Genomic DNA, 13,988 nt, shown 5'->3' with positions numbered 1-13,988 from the left:
CCAGTCTATACAAAATAAATGTGAGAGAACTCTGTGGGTAATGAGGCTGCAATACTTGTTGTTCTTGTTGTGTACCATGAAGTCAGAACCAACCCAAAGCTGACCCTCCAGTGTTTTCAGAGGCAGTAAATCACATGGGAGGAGATTGCCCACCTTTCTCCCACAGACAGCTCGTGGATTTGAACCATGTGCCTTCAGGTTGGCAGCACAGCTGCATGTCCTCTACCGTCACTTCCAAACTCTCTCCATCTGATACCCTTTCCCCTTGTCCTCTTCACAGCCCAGTTACTCCAAAGAATCATCTGCTTATACTATTCCTCCTCATTTCGCATCTACTTATTAACCCACTTCAATATGTCTTCTAGACCTTTCATTCTACTGAAACTGCTCTTGTCAAGACAATTACTTTCCATGTTGGCAAACCAAAATTCTTCTGCCTTTATCTAATTTAGCCTTCTGGGATTAGCCAGAAGTCAGAGATTCCCTTTCTTAAGACAACCTTTTCTTGCTTTCTGAGATACCTGACTTCTTGGCTTTCCTCAAGCTGTTCATTAAGTGTTTATTGCTGGATGGATCTCACTCTTGCTCCATTCATGCAAAGAGTAAATACATGAAAAATGTTTAGAATAGTTTAAGGTAAATAAATATTATCTATTATTCTAATAATAGAGAAATACTATCTATTTTTTCTGATCTCCTGTTGGCATTGTTGTCATTTTTCCAATCCTGCTAATTTATTATTATTTTGAAATTGCTACCTAGCCTCTATATGTCGTCATTGCTCAGAGTTTATGCTATAAATATCATCTATATAATGATGACTCACAGATTTCTCTCTCTGCCTTTGAAAGCTACCCCTTGGAGACATCACCTCCTGCAATCCTTTGCAGACTAGTTTGTAGTTTAGTTTAGCCAACAGAAGTAATTTATAAGAGATCAGAAGGTGGGAGGAGAGACTATTATCATTTCCCTCACCCCACTGCCCCATTTCTTTCCCCAGTGCTGGCTCTGGTTGTGTTTCTACTACTTTCATTATTTGTTTCTAGGGCTTCAGCCTCTTTTGGTTGTTTTAATTCCACCCGCCAGTTGCTGTCAAGTCAATTCTATTCTAATTCATGGTGAACTCAAGTGTTTCTAAGCATAACTTCATAAGGTTTTCAATTGCTGTAATCCTTTGGAAGTAGGTCACCAAACCTTTATTCTGAAGCAACTTTGAGTGATTTTGGACTACCAACGTTTTGGTTACTAACAGAGTGATTAACATTTATATCTCCCAAGGGTTCTTTCCCACACCCTAACAAATAGTTTTGTCATTAACTTCTCTTCACTATGGGCATACAGTCTGTTTCCTGCTAGTGTTCTGAATGGCCCTGGTGGCTGCTATAGGCAAAAATGGTAGTGTTGGTGGTGGTGAGAAAATGGCAGACTTGAGATATATACTGACGGTAGAAACGCTTGGGACTTACATACGGATAGGATGTGTAGGAATGGAGAAAGAGAGGAACTGACAACAATTCCTTAGATTTAGACCTGATCTATGAGCAATGCTATTTACTGAAGCAGGAAGTCAGAGGGAGAAGTAGGTTTGTAGGAGTAGAGATGGGGGAATCAAGACTTTGTTATTGCCTATAGTAACTTTTTTTTAGCATTGTAAAACGCTATCTTTTTATTTTCTTTTTTTTTACAGCATATTCTTCCCATTTAATTTTTTTTATTCATTCATTGTTGCACATTTCCCTTCCTGCTCACCCTACCCCCCAGTTTACTTTTATCTTTGAATAGAAAAAAAATTCTTTCATTGTTATAAAATCCCCTCCCCCTTTTTGCCCCCCAAGTCTACAGTCCACTTTACTATGAATTTCTTCTGGAATCTTGTCCTGAAAATATTACCTAATCATATATTCCTTTTAAACAGTTCTCTCCCTCATCTGTTTCAATGCAGTATACATTATTTATCCCCTCTTTCCTTAAGTTCCCCCCAACTCTGATGTTAGTCCCATTTTACAACAGTGGCACTGTGCAGTATTTGTCCTTTTGTGACTGAGATATTTCATTCAGCATAATTTCCTCCAGGGTCACCCATTTTAAAAGGCATCCATGGCCAGTACTAGTGGTATCAGTGTCAGCAGTCATTGTCAAGTCAGGGTGACAAAGATGCCTAGCCAGTTTGTTCTTGTGGTTTGATCTTAGTTGAGCTCTAACCCCTGAACTTCCCCAGTCACAGACTGTTTCTCAAAGTTGGTTGCTGGTGTTCTTATCAGCTCTATTTTCTACCTGATTCTCTGTCAGTATATTTCCTTTCTCCTTAGATTAACCAGAATCAGTGCTGTGATTTACTACACAGAACTCTCTTAGCACAATGACTTGAACTTGGCAGGCATTCAACAGGTATCTTGCTTAATAAGCATCTGGTCTTTCCCCCTTTAATTTGAAATCACTCAATTAAAAGTCCCATGCTTTCCCACGATGGCTGCCATGGATGATCTAATGGTACGTACTTTTTTCTTTTTATTGACAATTTTCAAAGGGCAATGAAACAAAAAGTCAGCAGCTGGAACAACTGTCATTCTAATGTAATAGGAATAAACATATTGACTCATGAGTGAAGTCAGTTCCTTCTAAAAATGACATATGGGAATTATTATTCATGGGAAGGGATTCTTCTCTGGATCCTCTAGTACTTAATGATCCTCCTGTCAATCCACCCACCATTCCCAGATCTTAAAAAGAAATAAGAAAAATATGTGAACTTTTGATTTTAAGACATTTATCCACAACGAAGGTAAGGCTGCCTTGTGTTCCTTGCCACTAGAATAAAGATATTGTGTTTAATTTTTCAAAACTTCTCAAGGTAATTCAATTCCTCTGTCCTCTGAAATGCTTTTACATGAAAGAGAATTGTTGTCTTTCAAGAGATTTGGAAGAAATTATAGAAACAGCTGGAGTCTAAATCTGCATTGGCAAAAACAAACAAAAAAATGTGAATTTAGCCTATACTGTTTCTGTTTACATTTTATTGTTTCTGAGCTGTGTTAGAGGCCATCTGCTGGGACTCCTGAAAAGAAGCCAATGTTCTGTCTACAGATAGCTCCATACCCAAAGAGAAAGCCAGCTTCAGTTACAGGATGAAGCCAACCCAGAAGAGTGAGTGGTCACTTGAGATTGTAGTTTCCAATAACATGGAGATTTCAGCAGCTGGAGAAATTAGGTAATACAAAAAGGATCAGCAAGCATGTTGCTAAATCCTGTCAGTTCTACTTTCTCCTATCTGTATGTTCCTGTCTATTTGTACTGAGTCTTGGCCTACCTTCTGAAACTTTCGCATGAACTTGAATCACCTGAGAATCTTACTATATTGCTCTCAGATGTGTAGCAAGTGATTGAAAAAGATTGAAAAATGCCTAAAGCAGGTATACTTTAGTCTTCAGACTGACATCATTGTTCTTCAGCATTTTGGAGGTATCCCTAACAGCAGACTTGCCCAATGCAATACGTCTCCTGACTACTGGTACCGGACTGCTAGTAACAAGGATGTTGATTGTTGGTCCAAGCAAGATTAAATCATTGATAATTTCAATCCTTTCTCCATTATGGCATTGCCTATTGGCCCAGTGGCAAGAAATTTTGTCTTCTTGATGTTGAGATGCAATCCATATTGAAGGCTGTAGTCCTTGACCTTCTGCAGCAAACATTTCAAATCCTCCTTACTTTCAGCAAGCAAGCTTGTGTCATCTGCATAACACAAGCTGTTGATGAATCTTCCTCAAATCCTGGTGCTGTATTCCTCTTTATAGAGTTTATTTTCAAAAATTATTTGACTACCTTTATCAGATCTCATTTTAAATCAATATGGGAGGAAAGGCTCTTTGTCAGCCAAAAGGATCTGGCAGATGGGCCTTGGTATTTAAAAATCTGTCAAGTCCTACTAGTGGCTGATCCTTTGTCTTGGTGAAGTTGGATCCTACTCAGTATGTGTTTGTGATTTACTTGAAAGCCTGGATAAACCATTTGGAAAGTTTTAAGGCTTTTTAGTAATCAAGTGTAAGCTGAATAACTATAGAATTTTGTTTACAATCAGCTTGGGTGGGAAGCATATGTGAGTGCTAACAAGATTTGGTGGACAGTTCTTGGTATTTACAACTATATCTGGTCCTACCTGTGGGTGAGCCTTTAGCTTCATCAATTTGGATCCTGATGGGTAAGTGGTTGTGATTTACTTTAAGATTGGGGTAAACTGTTTGGACATTTCTAAATTGTTTTAGCAATCAACTTTAAGCTGATTAACTGTATATGTTCTTGTTTACTATCAGCTTGGGTGGGACAGAATATTGTGGGTAGACTTGATATTTATATGTTGGGCTGACACTGCCTGAGAGTGAACTATTCACTTGGCAAAGTTGGATCCTAGTCTCTAAGTCTTTTTTATTTACTTGAAAGCTGGAGAAACCACTTTGTCATTTCTAAATTGTAGTAGAAATAGATTTTCAGTTGACTACCTTTATCGGATCTCATTTAAAATCAGCTTGCATGGAAAAGCTCTGTGTGGGCAGAAAAGATCAGGCCATTGGATCTCAGAATGTAAAAACTAGTCAGGCTCTACGTTTGGTTGGTTAGCAATTAAATATAAGTTGAATAACTATTGAATCTTATTTACAGTCAGCTTGGTTGTGAAGCTTTGTAAGGGCCAACATAATCTGGTGGGTGGTCCTTGGTATTTATAATTATGTCTGGCCCTACCTGTGGGTAAGCCTTTAGCATCGTCAGTTTGGATACTGATCAGTAAGTGATTGTGATTTACTTTAAGTTTGGGGTAAACTTGAAGTTTCGAAACTGTTTCAGCAATCAACTTTAAGCTGATTAACTGTATATGATCTTGTTTATTATGAGTTTTAGTGGGAAGGCTCTGTGTGGGCAAACAGAATCCGGTGGGCAGGTCTTGGTATGTAAATATCGGTCTGGCCCTACCTGAGGGTGAGTCATTCACTTGGTGAAGTTGGATCCTAGTCTCTAAGTATTTTTTATTTTCTTGAAAGCCGGGGAAATGATTTGGCATTTCTAAATCGTGTTAGAAATTCACTGTCATTTGACTACCTGTATCAGATCTCATTTAAAATCAGCTTGGGTGGAAAGGCTCTGCATGGGCAGAAATGATCAGGTCCTAGGATCTCGGATTGTAAAACCAGGTCAGGTCCTACCTGTGACTGACCTTTTTTGTGGGCAATGTTGGAAAGTGGTCAGTAAGCGTTTGTGATTTACTTGAAAGCTTGGATAAACTGTTTGGAAGTTTCTAAGTTTGGTTAGCAAGTTTCTTCATTTGGTAGATAATATGAATACCTATTTAATCTTGTTTACAATCAGGTTGTGAGGGCCAACAGGATCTGGTGGGTGGTCCTTGGTAATTACAACTGTGTCTGATCCTACCTGTGGGTAAGCTTTTAGCTTTGATACTGAAGGGTAAGTGATTGTGATTTACTTTAATTTCAGGGTAAACTGGACGTTTCTAAATTTTTTTAGCAATCAACTTTAAACTGATTAAGTGCATATGATGTTGTTTACTACCAGCTTGAGTGAGAAGCCACTGTGCTTGCAAACAGAGTCTGGTGGGTGGTCTTGTTATTTAATTTTGGTCTGGCCCTACCTGTAAGCCATTCACTTGGCAAATTTGGATCCTAGTCACTCAGTGTTTTTTATTAAGTTGAAAGCTTGGGAAACCATATGGGCATTTCTAAATTGTGCTAGCAATCGATTGTCAGTTGACTACCTTTATCAGAAATTATTTAACATCAGCTTGGGTGAGAAGCCTCTGCGTTTGCCAAAAGGATCTGGTAGACAGAACTTGATATTTTAAAACCGGTCAGGTCCTACCTGTAGCTGAGCCTTTATCCTGGCGAAATTGGATCCTGGTCTGTAAGTGTTTGTGATTTACTTGAAATCCCAGAAAAACCATTTGAAAGTTTCTAAGATTGGTTAGTAATCAGATGTAAGCTGCATAACTATCGACACTTGTTTACATTCAGCTTGGGTGGGAAGCCTCTGTGAAGGCCAATAGGATCTGGTGCGTGCTCCTTGATATTTAAAAGTCTGTCTGGTCCTACCTATGTGTGAGCCTTTAGCTTGGTCAATTTGGATCTTGATGAGTCAAGTGATTGTGATTTACTTTAAGTTTGGGTTAAGCTGTTTGAATGTTTCTAAATTGTTTTAGCAATCAATGTTAAGCTGATTGACTGTATATGATCTCATGTAATATCACCTGGGCTGGGAAGGCACTGTGGGCAAACAGAATCTGGTGGACGGCCTTGGTATTTTATACCGGTCTGGGTCCTACCTGAGGGTGAGCCATTCGCTTGGTAAAGTTGAATCCTAGTCTGTTTTTTATTTACTTGAATGCCAGGGAAACCATTTTGGCACTTCTAAATTGTATTAGCAATCAATTATCACTTGAATACTTTTATTGGATCTCATTTAAAATAAGCTTGCGTGGGAGTGCTCTGTGTGGGCAGAAAGGATCTGGTAGATGGGCTGTGATATTTAAAAAAGTGGTCAGCTCTTAACTGTGGCTAAGCCTTTATCTTGCCAAGTTGGATCCTGGTCAGTAGTGTTTGTGATTTCCTTGAAAGCTGAGGTAATTCCTTGGGAAGTTTCTAAATTGTGTTAGCAAGCATGTGTAAGCTGATTAAATGTATCTGATCTTGTTTACAATCAGCTTGGGTGGGCAAACAGGATTTGGTGGGTGGGTCTTTGTGTTTAAAAATCAGTCTAGTCCTCCCTAGTGTTAAGCATTTAGCTTGAGGTAGGTGGATCCTGGTGGGTAAGTGTTTCTGATTTACTTTCAATTCGAGGTAAACTGTTTGGACGTTTCTAAATTGTTCTAGCAATCAACTTTAAGGTGATTAAGTGTATGTGATCTCCTTTACAATAAGGCTCTGTGTGGGCAAACAGAATCTGGTGGGCGGGCCTTGGTACTTAAATGTCGGTCTGGCCCTACATGAGGATTAGCCATTCACTTGGCAAAGTTGGATCCGAGTCTGTAAGTGGTTTTGACTTGTTTGAAAGCTGGGGAAACCATTTTGGCATAACTAAATTGTGTTAGCAATCAACTGTCAGTTGACTATCTGTATCAGATGTCACGTTAAATCAGCTTGGGTGGGAAGGCTCTGTGTGGACAGAAAGAATAAGGTCGTCAGGCCTCAGAATGTAAAAACTAGTAAGGTCCTACCTGTGGCTGAGCTTTGATCGTGGCAAAGATGGATCCTGGTCAGTAAGTATTTGTGATTTTCTTAAAAGCTTAGATAAACTGTTTGGAAGTTTCTAAGTTTGGTTAGCAATCAAGTGTAAGCTGATTAACTATAAAATCTTGCTTACAATCAGCTTGGGTGGGAAGTCTCTGTAAAGGCCAACAGGATCTGGTGTGTGCTCCTTGGTATTTAAAAGTATGTCTGGACCTACCTGTGGGTGAGCCTTTACCTTGGTCAGTTTGGAACTGTGATTTACTTTAAATTGGAGTAAATTGTTTGGATGTTTCTAAATTGTTTTAGCAATCAGCTTTAAGCTGATTAACTGTGTATGTTCTCGTTTACTATCAGCTTGGGTATTAAGGCACTGTGTTGGCAAACAGAACCTGGGGGATGGGACTTGGTATTTAAATATCTATCTAGCCATACCTGAGTGTGAGCCATTTGCTTGGCAAAGTTGGATGTTATTCTCTAAGTGTTTTTTATTTACTTGAAATCTGGGGAAACCATATGGGCATTTCTGAATTGTGTTAGCAATCGATTGTCAGTTGACTACCGGTATCGGATCTCATTTAAAACCACCTTGAGTGAAAACGCGCTGTATGGGCAGAAAGGATCAGATCACCAGGCCTCGAAATGTAAAAATCGGTTTGGCCTTACCGCTGGCTGAGCCTTTATCTTGGCAATGATGGATCCTGGTGGATAAGTATTTGTGATTTACTTGAAAGACTGGATAAACCATTTAGAAATTTTAAAGCTTGGTTAGCAATCAAGTGTAGGCAGAATAACTATTGAGTCTTGTTTACAATCAGCTTTGGTGGGAAGGCTGTGTGAGGGCTAACAGGATCTTATGGGTGATCCTTGGTATTTACAACTATGTCTGGTCCTACCTGTGGGTGAGACTTGAGCTTGGTCAATTTGGATACTGAAGGGTAAGTGATTGTGAATTACTTGAATTTCAGGGTAAACTGTTTGGACATTGCTAAAATTTTTAGCAATCAACTTTAAGCTGATTAACTGTATATGATCTTGTTTACTATCAGCATACATGGTAAGGTACAGTGTGGATAAAGAGAATCTGGTGGGCAGCAGCCAAGGTATTTAAATATTGGTCTGGCCCAACCTGAGGATGAGTCATTCATTTGGCAAAGTTGGATCCTAGACTCTAACTGGTGTTTTGTTTTGTTTTTTACTATTATTATTATTTAATTGAATATCCGGGACACCATTTTTGGCATTTCTAAATTGTGTTAAAAATCAACTCTCAGTTGACTAACTTTATCAGATCTCATTTGAAACCAGCTTGGGCAGAAGGCTCTGTGTGGACAGAAAGGATCTTGTCCTTGTGTCTCAGAATATGAAAATCAGTCTGGCCCAACCTGTGGCTGAGTCTTTATCTTCAGCAAAGATAAAGTCTTTATCATGGCGAAGTTGGATCCTGGTTGGTAAGGGTTTATGATTTCCTTAAAAGCCAGGGTAAACCTTTTGGAAGTATCTAACATATGGTACCAATCATGTGTAAGCTGATTAACTGTATCTGGCCCACTGAAAAGCAGTTTGGGTGGGAACGCTCTATGTGGGCATAAAGGATCAGGCCCTTGGTCTTGGAATGTAAAAATAGGTCAGGCCCTACCTGTGGTTGAGTCTTTATCTTAACGAATTTGGATCTCGGTTGGTAAGTGTTCATGATTTACTGGAAAGCCCAAACAAACTGTTAGGGAGTTTCTTTCTTTGGCTAGCAACCAAGAGTAAGAGGAATAACTATCAAATCTTGTTATAGTCTGCTGGGGTGGGAAGTCTCAGTAAGGGCCAACATAATCTGGTGAGTGGTCCTTGGTATTTAAATATCGGTCTGGCCCTACCTGGAGGTGAACCATTCACTTGGTGAAGTTGGATCCTAGTCTCTAAGTGTTTTTTATTTACCTGACAGTCAGGGAAACCATTTGGATGGGGAAACCATTTGGACGTTTCTAAATTGTGTTAGCAATTGCTTGTCAGTTAACTACCTTTATCTGATCTCATTTGAAATCAGCTTGGCTGGGAAGGCTCTGTGTGGGCTTAAAGGATCTTGTAGATGGGCCTTGGTATTGGTGAACTTGGATTCTGGTGGGTGTTTGTGATTTATTTGCAAGCCAGAGTAAACTGTTTGGAATTTTCTAAGTTGTGTTAGCATTCAAGTTAAAGATTTATAACTATTGAATCTTGTTTACAATAACCTTGGGTGGGAAGTCTCATTGTTGGCAAACAATCTGGTCTTCAGGCCTTCATATTTAAAAATGAGTGTGGTGCTACCTGATTGTGAGCTCTTAGCTTTATGTAGTTGAATCCTGTTGGGAAAGGATTTATTTGCTTGAAAGCTGGGGTAAACCATTTGGATATTTCTATGCTGTGTTAGCAATCAAGCATAAGCTCATTAACTGTATCTGATCTGCTTTGCAATAATTTTAGGTGGGAACTTTCTGTGTGGACAAACAGCATCTACTGGATTAGCTTTGGTATTAAAAAATTGGTCTGATCCTACCTGTGAGCAAGTTTTTAACTTGGTGTAGTTGGATCCTTATGGCTAAGTTTGTGTGATTTACTTAATATACAGGGTAAACTGTTTGAACCTTTCTAAGTTGTGGCAGCTATCAAGTTTAAGCTGATGAACTGTTTTTGATTGTTGTTTACAATCAGCATGGGTGGGAAGCCTCTGTGAGGGCAAACAGTATCTGGTGGGCAGGCCTTGGTATTTTAACTAAGTCTGGTCCTACCTGTGGGTGAGTCTTCAGCTTGGTCAATTTGGATCCTGACTGGTAAGTGATTGTGATTTACTTTGATAATGAGGGTAAACCTTTTGGACATTTCTTTATGGTGTTAGAAATCAGGTTTTTTTATTATTATTTTTGTGCATGTACCGTCAAATCAGATCTGACAGGTACAGGAGAAAATTGTCCCTCCTTCTCCGGCAGAGCATCTGGTGGATTTGAACCATGTACCTCTGGGATTGCAGTACAGCTTCTTGCCACTAGGCCACCAGAGCTCCCCTAGAAATCAGTTTTAAGTTGAGTAAGTGTATTTGATCTCATTTACAATCATGTGGATGTGAAGCCTCTGCATTGGCAAACAGAATATGATGGGTGGGCCTTGGTATTTAAGAATCATTCGGATCCTACATGTTGGTGAGCTTTTTACCTTGGCAAAGCTGGATCCCAGTGGGTGTTTGTCATTTACTTGAAAGATGGAGTAAACGGTTCAGAAATTTCTAAATTGGGTTAGCAATCACGTATAAGCTGATTAACTGTATCTGATTTTGTTTACAATCAGCCTGGGTGGGATCTTGTGTGTGTGAAAACAGGATCTGGACAGTGGGTCTTGATATTTAAAAATCAGTGTGGTCCTACCTGTGGGTAAGCCTTTAGGTTGACAAAATTGGATCCTGGTGGGTAAATGTTTCTGATTTATATAAGTTCAGGATAAACTGGATGTTTCTAAATTGTTTTAGCAATCAACTTTAAGCTGATTAACTGTATGTGATCACATTTACAATCAGCTTGGGTGGGAAGCCTCTGTGTGGGCAAACAGAATCTGGTGGGTGAGCCTTGGTATTTAAATATTGGTCTGGCCCTACCTGAGAGTGAGCCATTCTTTTGGTGATGTTGGATCCTGGTCTCTATGTGTTTTGTTTTGTTTCTTAAATTTACTTGAAACCATTTTGGCATAGCTAAATTGTGTTAGCAATCAACTGTCAGTTAGCTACCCTTATTGGATCTCATTTAAAATCAGTTTAGGTGGGAAGGTTCTGTGTGGTCAGAAAGGATCTGGTGGATGGGCCTCTGTCTTTAAAAATCAGTCTGGTCCTACCTGTGGCTGAGCCTTTATTGTGACAAAGTTGGATTCCGGTCGGTGTTTGTGATTTACTTGAAACTGGGATAAACCATTTGAAAGTTTCTAAGTTGGGTTAGTAAACAAGTGTAAGCTGAATAATTATCAGATTTTGTTTACAATCAGCTTGGGTGGGAAACCCCCTTGTTATCAAACAGGATCTGGAGGTCCAGGCTTGATATTTAAAAAGCAGTCTCATCCTACCTGTGTGCGAGCCTTTTGCTCTGTCTGGTTGAATCCTGGTGGGTAAGGGTTTGTGATTTACTTGAAAGCCAGGGTAGACCATTTGGATGTTTCTAAATAGTGTTAGCAATGACGTTTAAGCTAATTAACTGTATCTGATCTCGTTTACCATCAGCTTTGGTGGGAATCCTCTGTGTGAGCAAACAAGATCTGGTGGGCAGGCCTTCATATTTAAAAATTGGTTGGTCGTTCCTGAGGGTGAGCCTTAAGCTTGACGAAGTACTTGAATGTTAGGGTAATGTGTTTGGAAATTTCTAAATTGTGTTAGTAATGAGGTGTAAGCTGATTTACTTTTTCAGATCTTATTTACAATCATTGGCAAGTCTCTGTGTGGGCAAACAGGATCTGGTGGGCTAGCCTTGGTATTTCAAAATCAATGCAGTCCTACTTGTGGGTGAGCCTTTACTTTGGTGAAGTTGGGTTCTGATGTGTTTCTGATTTACTTGAAGTTCAAGGTAAACTGGATGTTTCTAAATTGTTCTAACAACCACAAAAACCACCAGTATCCAATTATATATTTTTCACTTCTGTGCTCACTAAAAGCACCTTTTACATTCACATTTTTCCTTTAACATTCTTATTTCTAACAATGCTTTGTTCATGGTGATAGAGGTATTCTCTCAGATGATACAAGCTTCTTTCTGACTCTCTTCAAGTCTCTGTGATCTCTCACCAGAATTCCTTATAAGATCTATCTTTTTTATGAACAATCCATTCAAGACTTTTACTTTTAAGGATTTCTGAATTCCAGCCTCTATCAGTTTTCCAATTTTTGATTTTTTAAGTATGTTGTTATAGCAGTATCCCATGTCCTGTACCAAATTCAACCCCTAATTTTTTAGCTAATCCTTTTCAAATCTCTTAGACTCTTAATTCTGTCTTGTAAGACAAATGGGCTTATATAGAAAGAACTCTTGACTAAGAAAATAAAGTGAAGTCTTTGAAATATCTTTCTAACAAGGACAAAAATTGTTAATGTTAATAAAAGATTTGTTTATATCTTTATGTAAACTTAGCTAGAAAAAGCAGATATAACAGTCCCTGAAAAATGTTGACAAGTTTGAGGTGATCCAGAAGCCAAGAGTAATGAGAAAGATAATGCTGCCATATTTGGAGGAGCTTGAGAAGAAAAACCCAAGGAAGGACATGATTGTTTTTTGGTTTCGGGGTTTTTAAAATATATATTGGTGGACTAGGGCATGGAAAAGGAAGTAGTAGACTTATCTGTTCTTTCTAGAAGGCACAGTGAATACCTCTAAGTAGGTATCTGTTCATTCTAGAAGGCATAATGAAGACCTCTAAGTAGGCATGGTGATGAACAGACATGTGTTCTTTAGTAATAAAGATCCTTCTATTGCCTAGGCACTGTGAACTGAATGACCATAGGGTAAATCATGAAGGGAACCCAACTGAACTCTGTTCCAGATAGGAAGACTGGCCCCAAAGGGAAGAATGTGGAATTTTTTTTTTTATGCACAATCTTATGAAACGCATTGTTTATTTTCCGTCAACCTTATTTCCACTTTTTAAAAGACAGTTTAAGACCATTCCGTGGCGGTGCCCACCCACTCAGTGGCCTGAGCAGTGGGGGCTGCAGACCAGTCTTCAGTTGCAGGCTGAGCGCTCCAGTCTTCAGTAGGGAACTGCTGAATCGGCACAGAGGGCACCTGGATGCCTTCGGACCAGTCTGTCACTTCAGGCTAGGAGCAGTGGTGTCCATTCTCCCTGAAACTCCTCCTTGGTCACAGCCTTTTCAGCAGCAGCCTGTTCTTCCTTTTCAATCTCTTCCACATCTCTGTAGAAGTACAGATCGGGCATGACCTCCCACGGGTGCTCCCGGGAGATCGTGCCACGCATGCGCAGGACTTCCCGGGCCAGCATCCACCACATCAGACCCACAGAGTGAGCTCCCTTGTTGTTGCACGGAATAGCAATGTCTACATAACGCAGAGGAGAATCTGTGTTACACAGGGCAATGGTGGGCAAGTTAACATAAGATGCTTCTGTCAGAGGCTGGTGGTCAGCCCGGGGATCAGTAACCACCAGAAGACCAGGCTCCCGGAAGGCTGCCTGGATCTGGTTAGTGAAGGTTCCAGGAGTGAAGCGCCCGGCAATAGGAGTGGCCCCAGCAGCAGCAGCAAACTTCAGAACCGCTCTCTGGCCTGTATTTCTGGAGGAAATGACACTGACATCAGCTGGATTTTCAATGGCAACAATGGCGCGAGCAGCCAAGAGCAGCTTCTCCCGGGTCCTCTTCAGGTTTATGATAGAGATGCCATCACTTTTCCTTTTGTAGATGCACTGTTCCATCTGGAAGTCAAGGTTGGTGCAGCCCAAATGCGTTCCTGCTGCAAGGAATTTGAGGACATCTTCCTCCTTCATCTGCAGGACATCAAGGGCTCCGGACATTGTGCAAGTTTCCCTTTTAAGTTACGACGGGAACCAGAACAACGCCGTATGGACCCTTGTGCGGGTAGCGCGCGGAAAAAGCAGAATGTGGAATTTTTAAAGTAATGATAATGGATTGAGAAATAGTGGTACATGCACACAATGGAGTACTATGCAACACTTAGGAGCAATGATTTTGGAAAATACTCCATAACTTGGGAGAGACTGGAGACCATTATACTGAATGAACTAAGTCTCATA

At 39.9% G+C, this 13,988-nt stretch overlaps 1 pseudogene; it reads right to left on the bottom strand.

Moving 5' to 3' along the window:
• Positions 1-12,877: 12,877 nt before the first annotated feature.
• LOC102845628 lies at positions 12,878-13,748 on the bottom strand (annotated as a pseudogene).
• Positions 13,749-13,988: the final 240 nt, after the last annotated feature.

Source organism: Elephantulus edwardii, unplaced genomic scaffold (genome assembly GCF_000299155.1).
Source record: "Elephantulus edwardii isolate Elephantulus edwardi_28Jun2011 unplaced genomic scaffold, EleEdw1.0 scaffold00016, whole genome shotgun sequence".
Lineage (NCBI taxonomy): Eukaryota > Metazoa > Chordata > Mammalia > Macroscelidea > Macroscelididae > Elephantulus > Elephantulus edwardii.
The sequence above is the reverse complement of the archived record's forward strand: the minus strand, read 5'-3'. Positions and strand labels throughout refer to the sequence as shown.